General features: G+C 46.4%; 1 pseudogene; it reads left to right on the forward strand.

The window, feature by feature from the left end:
- The first annotated feature begins 389 nt into the window (after window positions 1-389).
- Window positions 390-3,687, forward strand: LOC123157057 (uncharacterized; annotated as a pseudogene).
- The last annotated feature ends 8,039 nt before the right edge of the window (window positions 3,688-11,726 follow it).

Here is an 11,726-nt window from a genome sequence, read left to right on the forward strand (position 1 = left end):
AATAACGTTTGTGGAAGTTGTGGTAAAAAACATTAAAATCGACACTCCCAAAATGCTATTCTCGAAAGCATTTTAGAGTGTTGTTTCTTTTTTCATGACTTCCACGAATGTTATTTTGAGATGAAAATTTGCAAGCACTGAGAAATTTTCTCAAAGTTTGCACCAGATTTATTTAAATTTTTTTACTTTGTTTTCACTTTTTCGGATTTACTATTCATCCCGAGCTCATTTGAGCACGGGAGTAGAAGGGCACTTTCGTATGGAGCGATATATTAGCCCTATAAATAATGTTGGAGTACCCGCCTCGTGCGAGCTTTCGTGGGCGTGAGTGCCTTCCACGCCGTCTGTTGCACGGTGGTGCGCTCTTGGGTGACGTCCCTCGGGGGTCCATGACGGATGGACCGCGGGTGCGGCCAGGGCCATTGTCATGTGGTAACTTCGGCTGCACCGACGTATGTCGTCCTGTCCTCTGGCCCACGCACGAGAGACGGGTCAGACCCACCTGTCGGCATCTTCATCTCCGTGTTCTGCTAGTTCGATCGCGACAAGTGGGGTGTGTGTCGTGCCAGCCGGCCAGTGCCAGAGACTGGCTCAGCGAGGAGGTCTGAGGCCCTCCCGGTTGTTCGTTTCACGCTATCCCTTAATTTTGCACATAGTATGTGTATGGGTCTTTTTTGTCAACATTTTATCCCTCCTGCTCGGCACGATTGATCCAAAACCATATCGAGCGAGGACGCGGAGTATTAGTCCCGAGCTCAGATGCTCCCTAATGAACAGAAAAGTAAAAATAAATACTAAAAGCATTAAAAACTGATTTTTTTTCGTGTGCAAATTGTGACAAATGTTCTCGGTGCTTGAAATATTTTCATCTCGAAATAACATTTGTGGTAGTCGTGGTTAAAAAACCGACACTCCGAAAATGCTATTCTCGAAAGAATTTTAGAGTGTTGTTTCTTTTTCCATGACTTCCGTGAATGTTATTTTGAGATGAAAAATAGCAAGCACTAAGAAAATTTGTCAAAGTTTGCACCAGAAAAATTCAGAATTTTTTATATTGTTTTCAATTTTTTTTAGAATTTACTATTCATCCAGAGCTCAAATGCCAGAGCTCAAATGAGCTGGGGAGTAGAAGGCGACTTTTCGTATCGAGCAATATATTACTCCAATAAAGAATATTGGAGTACCTGCCTCCTGAGAGCTTTTGCGGGCGAGAGTGCCCTCCACGCCGTCCATTCCACGGTGGCAAGAGTGGCACTATGACTATGGGGTGCTGACAGTCTTAACAGCGCCATTATTCTTGCGCTCTACTCTCGGACAAGAATTCCCGGTCAGCGAAGAATGCTCTCTTCCTGATGGGCACTCACACCTGCAGCTCTTCAGTAAAAGGAGGGTATTCTCAGTGAGATGCTCCCAGGAGAGCTTCATTGTTTAGGTTGGGGAGGCAGCAGGCATCTTGTCATGGGGGAAACTGAGATCTACGCTTCATGCTGTCAGTAGACCATTAGGATTGCCAAACATCAGTCGGGAGACTTTCCTGGTTTGCACCAGCCGTCATGGGACAAAACTCTACCTTTCTCGGGTTACTCTTCTGCCGATGAAGATGATTCAAGTGATCACATGGAATTGGCCTCCAGGCATGATGGATCAGCCGGGTCTTGTGGTGAACATACATTGTTGCAGGAAATTCTGAAGAAAATCCCCCCGCTGTCGTCAAGGCTGAAAGAAGGCATGACGTTTGCAGAGTTTTCTAGGCAGACAACGAAACGGTATTATGGTGGTGCAGGCATCACTAAAAAAAAATACACTTCCGTGATGATACGTATTTGTCACAGTAGGTCACGTTTTCTGTCATGCATGTACATCCATGACAAATTTGTGACAGAATTAAGATAGTCATATCTGTGCTGTCGTAGAAGTGTTCCATGACATTACCAAAATTATCATCATGGAAGTGTCTACTTCCATGATGATAAATCGCGCGTCACAGAAATGCTTTCGTCAAGGGTGACCGACACGTGGCACTCACCGTAACGGAACGCCGTTAAGCTATCGGGTCCGGTTTTGGATCCGATAACCCGTTAACAGCCTGGACCAATGGGGATTTTCCACGTGTAAAATCATCATTGGCCGGAGGAAACACGTGTTGCCTCACCGTTGGGACAGATGTCATCCACTCATTGGACAGGAGGCGACTATGACAGGTCGACACGTCGCACGGCCCAACAGTGGCCCATTCCGGTGAAAAAGGCCGGCCTAGTAAAAAATAGCAGGCCGGCCCATATAAGGCCTATTTGTGTCAGGTCCATTTAAGCCCACGGCCCATACGAGATGTGCCAATTCGGCCCGTCAACGGCCCGTTAAAGATTTGACACCATTGCAGCCCATCGTCAGTTCGAGCCCGTTAACAGCCCACTATATATTTGAGCTCAATATCAGCCCGATGAGATTTCGGCCTGTTAACAGCCCATTCAGTGGATGGGCCAATTTTCACGATGTACATCTTTCGTCCTTTTAGCGACCCATTTAAATATTGGGCTAATTTCCGGCCCGGTGTGTCTTTCAGCCTGTTGACGGCCCATAAATCAGTTGGGCCATTTATAGTCGGGCCCGAGTTTCGGCCTTTTAGCGACCCATTTAAGTGTTGGGCTAATTTCCGGCCCGGTGTGTCTTTCAGCCTGGTGACGGCCCATATATCTGTTGGGTCATTTGTAGTCGGACCTGAGTTTTGGCCTTTTAGCGACCCATTTAAGTGTTGGGCCAATTCCCGGCCCTGTGTGCCTTTCAGCCTGTTAACAGACCATAAATGAGTTGAGCCATTTGTAGTCGGACCTGAGTTTTGGCCTTTTAACGGCCCATGCCCTTCATGGTCCAATACCAGCACAGTTTCTCTTTCGGCCTGCTAAAGGCCCACAACACAGTTGGGCCATTTACAATACGACCTGACTTTCGGCCTCTTAGCGGCTCATACTCTTCATGGTCTAGTACAAGCCCGCTGTCTCTTTCGGCCTGCTAAAGGCCCAAAGTATAGTGGGCCTTATGTAGCCCAAACTTAGTAACGGCCTGTTAACGGCCCGTGAAATCAATTGGGCCCACCTGTTGCCCGCTTCGATATCAGCCTGTTAACGACCCGGGAGTTAAGAGGGCCGACCATTAACTTTCGGCCTGATAACGGCCCATTAACTTAATGGGCCCACTAAAGTTTGTACATGTCTTTAGGCCAAATTAGATAATTTGAGCCCATTACGCCGAGCAATAATGCATACGACCAAAACCGATCAAGCAAAGGTACGGCATACAGGGAAAAACGTTGCACATCCAGCATATATTACAGGAAACTACATCCACTAGGCAATCAAAGATTGATGCCAGTGCAAATAAATGAACAGAACCTAACGATCTACAATGTCACAATCTGCAACCTCAGCACGGATGACGCCCATAAGCATGTGAGCAAGTTCTTGCTGCTTTGCTACACTGTCTCTGAAAACATTGATCAGTTGTTGTGTCGCACGACTCTGCACCTCTGATTTCTCCACCATTTCCATCATTCCTTCAGCCATTAATTGGTTCACAAACATACATTTTTTTCATTGCATTCGAGACAGAGGATACTGAACAGATTCAGATGGCGATATTGGCAGGCCTGTATTATTGATACTGGAGAGTGTCTCGACGACTGCATCATAACATAAATTAGGTGGGGAACCAAACAGATTAATCATGAGTTATTGGCATATTACCTGGCCTAGATTTATTGGAAAGAAACAATGGGGTTGCCTTGCTATTTTCAGAGTTTGTCTTCTTATCTTCAGCAGCCTGCACCAAATTAAGACACTAGCATTGCTATCATTGGCCAAGTCAGATAATAGGAAAGCAACATTGGCACAATGTGTTGGAAATATGCCCTAGAGGCAATAATAAATGGTTATTATTATATTTCTGTGTTCATGATAATAGTCTATTATTCATGCTATAATTGTATTGTCCGGAAATCGTAATACATGTGTGAATACATAGACCACAACCTGTCCCTAGTAAGCCTCTAGTTAACTAGCTCGTTGATCAACAGATAGTCATGGTTTCCTGACTATGGACATAGGATGTCATTGATAACGGGATCACATCATTAGGAGAATGATGTGATGGACAAGACCCAACTTAAGCATAGCATAAAAGATCGTGTAGTTTCGTTTGCTAGAGCTTTTCCAATGTCAAGTATTTTTCCTTAGACCATGAGATCGTGCAACTCCCGGATACCGTAGGAGTGCTTTGGGTGTGCCAAACGTCACAACGTAACTGGGTGACTATAAAGGTGCATTACGGGTATCTCCGAAAGTGTCTGTTGGGTTGGCACGGATCGAGACTGGGATTTGTCACTCCGTGTAAACGGAGAGGTATCTCTGGGCCCACTCGGTAATGCATCATCATAATGAGCTCAATGTGACTAAGGCGTTAGTCACGGGATCATGCATTGCGGTACGAGTAAAGAGACTTGCCGGTAACGAGATTGAACAAGGTATTGGGATACCGACGATCGAATCTCGGGCAAGTAACATACCGATTGACAAAGGGAATTGCATACGGATTGATTGAATCCTCGACACCGTGGTTCACCCGATGATATCATCGTGGAACATGTGGGAGCCAACATGGGTATCCAGATCCCGCTGTTGGTTATTGACCGGAGAGGCGTCTCGGTCATGTCTGCATGTCTCCCGAACCCGTAGGGTCTACACACTTAAGGTCCGGTGACGCTAGGGTTGTAGAGATATATGTATGCGGAAACCCGAAAGTTGTTCGGAGTCCCGGATGAGATCCCGGACGTCACGAGAGGTTCCGGAATGGTCCGGAGGTGAAGAATTATATATAAGAAGTCCAGTTTTGGCCACCGGGAAAGTTTCGGGGGTTATCGGTATTGTACCGGGACCACCGGAAGGGTCCCGGGGGTCCACCGGGTGGGGCCACCTGTCCCGGAGGGCCCCGTGGGCTGAAAGTGGAGGGGAACCAGCCCCTAGTGGGCTGGGGCGCCCCCTTGGGCCCCCCCCCATGCGCCTAGGGTTGGGAACCCTAGGGGGGGGGGAGTTCCCCCTTGCCTTGGGGGGCAAGGCAACCCCTTCCCCCCCCTTGGCCGCCGCCCCCCCCAACCCTAGATGGGTTTTGGCCGGCCTCCCCCTCCCAAGGGGTCCTATAAATAGTGGGGGGGAGGGAGGGCAGCAGACCTACAGCCTTTGGCGCCTCCCTCCTCCCCTGCAACACCTCTCTCTCTCGCGCAGAAGCTCGGCGAAGCCCTGCCGAAGAGCCGCTACATCCACCACCACGCCGTCGTGCTGTTGGATCTCCATCAACCTCTCCTTCCCCCTTGCTGGATCAAGAAAGGAGGAGACGTCGCTGCACCGTACGTGTGTTGAACGCGGAGGTGCCGTACGTTCGGCACTCGGTCATCGGTGATTTGGATCACGGCGAGTACGACTCCGTCATCCACGTTCATTGGAACGCTTCCGCTCGCGATCTACAACGGTATGTAGATGCACTCCCTTCCCCTCGTTGCTAGTAGACTCCATAGATGCATCTTGGTGAGCGTAGGAAAATTTTAAAATTATGCTACGATTCCCAACAGTGGCATCATGAGCCAGGCCTATGCGTAGTTACTATGCACGAGTAGAACACAAAGAAGTTGTGGGCGTTGATGTTGCCAATTCTTCTTGCCGCTACTAGTCGTTTCTTGTTTCGGCGGCATTGTAGGATGAAGCGGCCCGGACCGACCTTACACGTACGCTTACGTGAGACAGGTTCCACCGACTGACATGCACTAGTTGCATAAGGTGGCTAGCGGGTGTCTGTCTCTCCTACTTTAGTCGGAACGGATTCGATGAAAAGGGTCCTTATGAAGGGTAAATAGAAATTGGGCAAATCACGTTGTGGTCATACGTAGGTAAGAAACGTTCTTGCTAGAAACCTACAAACCACGTAAAAACTTGCAACAACAATTAGAGGACGTCTAACTTGTTTTTGCAGCAAGTGATATATGTGATATGATATGGCCAGAAGATGTGATGAATGATATATGTGATGTATGAGATTGATCATATTCTTGTAATAGGAATCACGACTTGCATGTCGATGAGTATGACAACCGGCAGGAGCCATAGGAGTTGTCTTTATTATTTTGCATGACCTGCGTGTCATTGAATAACGCCATGTAATTTACTTTACTTTGTTGCTAAACGGTTAGCCATAGAAGTAGAAGTAATCGTTGGCGTGACGACTTCATGAAGACACAATGATGGAGATCATGATGATGGAGATCATGGTGTCATGCCGGTGACGAAGATGATCATGGTGCCCCGAAGATGGAGATCAAAGGAGCATGATGATATTGGCCATATCATGTCACTATTTGATTGCATGTGATGTTTATCATGTTTTTGCATCTTATTTGCTTAGAACGACGGTAGCAAGTAGGATGATCCCTTATAATAATTTCAAGAAAGTGTTCACCCTAACTGTGCACCGTTGCGAAGGTTCGTTCGTTTCGAAGCACCACGTGATGATCGGGTGTGATAGATTCTAACGTTCGAATACAACGGGTGTTGACGAGCCTAGCATGTACAGACATGGCCTCGGAACACACGCAATACACTTAGGTTGACTTGACGAGCCTAGCATGTACAGACATGGCCTCGGAACACGGAGGACCGAAAGGTCGAGCATGAGTCGTATAGAAGATACGATCAACATGGAGATGTTCACCGATCTTGACTAGTCCGTCTCACGTGATGATCGGACACGGCCTAGTTGAGCTCGGATCATGTTTCACTTAGATGACTAGAGGGATGTCTGTCTGAGTGGGAGTTCATTAAATAATTTGATTATATGAACTTAATTATCATGAACTTAGTCTAAAATCTTTACACTATGTATTGTAGATCAAATGGCCCACGTTGTCCTCAATTTCAACGCGTTCCTAGAGAAAACCAAGCTGAAAGATGATGGCAGCAACTATACGGACTGGGTCCGGAACCTGAGGATCATCCTCATAGCAGCCAAGAAAGATTATGTCTTAGAAGCACCGCTAGGTGAAGCACCAATCCCTGAGAACCAAGACGTTATGAACGCTTGGCAGCAGCGTGCTGATGATTACTCCCTCGTTTAGTGCGGCATGCTTTACAGCTTAGAACCGGGTCTCCAAAAGCGTTTTGAGAAACATGGAGCATATGAGATGTTCGAGGAGCTGAAACTGGTTTTTCAAGCTCATGCCCGGGTCGAGAGATATGATGTCTCCGACAAGTTCTTCAGCTGTAAAATGGAGGAGAACAGTTCTGTTAGTGAGCACATACTCAGAATGTCTGGGTTGCACAACCGCTTGTCTCAGCTGGGAGTTAATCTCCCGGATGACGCGGTCATTGACAGAATCCTCCAGTCGCTTCCACCAAGCTACAAGAGCTTTGTGATGAACTACAATATGCAGGGGATGGAAAAGACCATTCCCGAGGTGTATTCAATGCTGAAATCAGCTGAGGTAGAGATCAGAAAAGAACATCAAGTGTTGATGGTGAATAAAACCACTAAGTTCAAGAAGGGCAAGGGTAAGAAGAACTTCAAGAAGGACGGCAAGGGAGTTGCCGCGCCCGGTAAGCCAGTTACCGGGAAGAAGTCAAAGAATGGACCCAAGCCCGAGACTGAGTGCTTTTATTGCAAGGGAAGTGGTCACTGGAAGCGGAACTGCCCCAAATATTTAGCGGACAAGAAGAAGGCCGGCAACACACAAGGTATATGTGATATACTAGTAATTGATGTGTACCTTACCAGTACTCGTAGTAGCTCCTGGGTATTTGATACCGGTGCGGTTGCTCATATTTGTAACTCAAACAGGAACTACGGAATAAACGGAGACTGGCGAAGGACGAGGTGACGATGCGCGTCGGGAATGGTTCCAAGGTCGATGTGATCGCCGTCGGCACGCTACCTCTGCATCTCCCTACGGGATTAGTTTTAAACCTCAATAATTGTTATTTAGTGCCAGCTTTGAGCATGAACATTGTATCTGGATCTCGTTTAATTCGAGATGGCTACTCATTTAAATCCGAGAATAATGGTTGTTCTATTTATTTGAGAGATATGTTTTATGGTCATGCCCCGCTGGTCAATGGTTTATTTTTGATGAATCTCGAACGTGATGTTACACATGTTCATAGTGTGAATACCAAAAGATGTAAAGTTGATAATGATAGTCCCACATACTTGTGGCACTGCCGCCTTGGTCACATTGGTGTCAAGCGCATGAAGAAGCTCCATGCAGATGGACTTTTGGAGTCTCTTGATTACGAATCATTTGACACGTGCGAACCATGCCTCATGGGTAAGATGACCAAGACTCCGTTCTCCGGAACAATGGAGCGAGCAACCAACTTATTGGAAATCATACATACCGATGTGTGCGGTCCAATGAGTGTTGAGGCTCGCGGAGGATATCGTTATGTTCTCACTCTCACTGATGATTTGAGTAGATATGGGTATGTCTACCTAATGAAACACAAGTCTGAAACCTTTGAAAAGTTCAAGGAATTTCAGAGTGAAGTCGAGAATCAACGTGACAGAAAAATAAAATTCTTACGATCAGATCGTGGTGGAGAATATTTAAGTCACGAATTTGGTACACACTTAAGGAAATGTGGAATAGTTTCACAACTCACGCCGCCTGGAACACCTCAGAGAAATGGTGTGTCCGAACGTCGTAATCGCACTCTATTGGATATGGTGCGATCTATGATGTCTCTTACCGATTTACCGCTCTCATTTTGGGGTTATGCTTTAGAGACTGCCGCATTCACTTTAAATAGGGCACCGTCTAAATCCGTTGAGACGACACCGTATGAATTATGGTTTGGGAAGAAACCTAAGCTGTCGTTTCTAAAAGTTTGGGGATGCGATGCTTATGTCAAGAAACTTCAACCTGAAAAGCTCGAACCCAAATCGGAAAAATGCGTCTTCATAGGATACCCTAAGGAAACTATTGGGTATACCTTCTACCTCAGATCCGAAGGCAAGATCTTCGTTGCCAAGAACGGGTCCTTTCTAGAGAAGGAGTTTCTCTCGAAAGAATTGAGTGGGAGGAAAGTGGAACTTGATGAGGTGATAGTCACCCCTTCCGAACCGGAAAGTAGCGCAGCGCGGGAAAATGTTCCTGTGGTGCCTACACCGACTGGGGAGGAAGTTAATGATGATGATCATGAAACTTCAGATCAAGTTACTGAACTTCGTAGGTCCACAAGGACACGTTCCGCACCAGAGTGGTACGGCAACCCTGTCCTGGAAATCATGTTGTTAGACAACGGTGAACCTTCGAACTATGAAGAAGCGATGGCGGGCCCGGATTCCGACAAATGGCTAGAAGCCATGAAATCCGAGATAGAATCCATGTATGAAAACAAAGTATGGACTTTGACTGACTTGCCCGATGAGCGGCGAGCCATAGAAAACAAATGGATCTTTAAGAAGAAGACGGACGCGGATGGTAATGTGACCATCTACAAAGCTCGACTTGTCGCTAAGGGTTATCGACAAGTTCAAGGGGTTGACTACGATGAGACTTTCTCACCCGTAGCGAAGCTGAAGTCCGTCCGAATAATGTTAGCAATTGCCGCATACTATGATTATGAGATATGGCAGATGGACGTCAAAACGGCATTCCTTAACGGCTTCCTTAAGGAAGAGTTGTATATGATGCAGCCGGAAGGTTTTGTCGATCCTAAGAATGCTAACAAAGTATGCAAGCTCCAGCGCTCAATCTATGGGCTGGTGCAAGCATCTCGGAGTTGGAACATTCGCTTTGATGAGATGATCAAAGCGTTTGGGTTTACACAGACTTATGGAGAAGCCTGTGTTTACAAGAAAGTGAGTGGGAGCTCTGTAGCATTTCTCATATTATATGTGGATGACATATTATTGATGGGAAATGATATAGAATTCTTGGAAAGTATAAAGGCCTATTTGAATAAGTGTTTTTCAATGAAGGACCTTGGAGAAGCTGCTTATATATTAGGCATCAAGATCTATAGAGATAGATCAAGACGCCTCATTGGTCTTTCACAGAGTACATACCTTGACAAGATATTGAAGAAGTTCAATATGGATCAGTCCAAGAAGGGGTTCTTGCCTGTATTGCAAGGTGTGCAATTGAGCACGGCTCAATGCCCGACCACGGCAGAAGATATAGAAGAGATGAGTGTCATCCCCTATGCCTCGGCCATAGGGTCTATTATGTATGCCATGCTGTGTACCAGACCTGATGTAAACCTTGCCGTAAGTTTGGTAGGAAGGTACCAAAGTAATCCCGGCAAGGAACACTGGACAGCGGTCAAGAATATCCTGAAGTACCTGAAGAGGACTAAGGATATGTTTCTCGTTTATGGAGGTGACGAAGAGCTCGTCGTAAAGGGTTACGTCGACGCTAGCTTCGACACAGATCCGGATGACTCGAAGTCACAGACCGGATACGTGTATATTTTGAATAGAGGAGCAGTAAGCTGGTGCAGTTGCAAGCAAAGCGTCGTGGCGGGATCTACATGTGAAGCGGAATACATGGCAGCCTCGGAGGCAGCACAGGAAGCAGTCTGGATGAAGGAGTTCATTACCGACCTAGGGGTGATTCCCAATGCGTCGGGCCCAATGACTCTCTTCTGTGACAACACTGGAGCTATTGCCCTTGCGAAGGAGCCCAGGTTTCACAGGAAGACCAGGCATATCAAGCGTCGCTTCAACTCCATTCGTGAAAGTGTTCAAAATGGAGACATAGATATTTGTAAAGTACACACGGACCTGAATGTAGCAGATCCGTTGACTAAACCTCTCCCTAGGGCAAAACATGATCAACACCAGGACGCAATGGGTGTTCGATTCATCACAATGTAACTAGATTATTGACTCTAGTGCAAGTGGGAGACTGTTGGAAATATGCCCTAGAGGCAATAATAAATGGTTATTATTATATTTCTGTGTTCATGATAATAGTCTATTATTCATGCTATAATTGTATTGTCCGGAAATCGTAATACATGTGTGAATACATAGACCACAACCTGTCCCTAGTAAGCCTCTAGTTGACTAGCTCGTTGATCAACAGATAGTCATGGTTTCCTGACTATGGACATAGGATGTCATTGATAACGGGATCACATCATTAGGAGAATGATGTGATGGACAAGACCCAACTTAAGCATAGCATAAAAGATCGTGTAGTTTCGTTTGCTAGAGCTTTTCCAATGTCAAGTATCTTTTCCTTAGACCATGAGATCGTGCAACTCCCGGATACCGTAGGAGTGCTTTGGGTGTGCCAAACGTCACAACGTAACTGGGTGACTATAAAGGTGCATTACGGGTATCTCCGAAAGTGTCTGTTGGGTTGGCACGGATCGAGACTGGGATTTGTCACTCCGTGTAACGGAGAGGTATCTCTGGGCCCACTCGGTAATGCATCATCATAATGAGCTCAATGTGACTAAGGCGTTAGTCACGGGATCATGCATTGCGGTACGAGTAAAGAGACTTGCCGGTAACGAGATTGAACAAGGTATTGGGATACCGACGATCGAATCTCGGGCAAGTAACATACCGATTGACAAAGGGAATTGCATACGGATTGATTGAATCCTCGACACCGTGGTTCACCCGATGATATCATCGTGGAACATGTGGGAGCCAACATGGGTATCCAGATCCCGCTGTTG

Source organism: Triticum aestivum, chromosome 1D (assembly GCF_018294505.1).
Source record: "Triticum aestivum cultivar Chinese Spring chromosome 1D, IWGSC CS RefSeq v2.1, whole genome shotgun sequence".
Classification (NCBI taxonomy): domain Eukaryota; kingdom Viridiplantae; phylum Streptophyta; class Magnoliopsida; order Poales; family Poaceae; genus Triticum; species Triticum aestivum.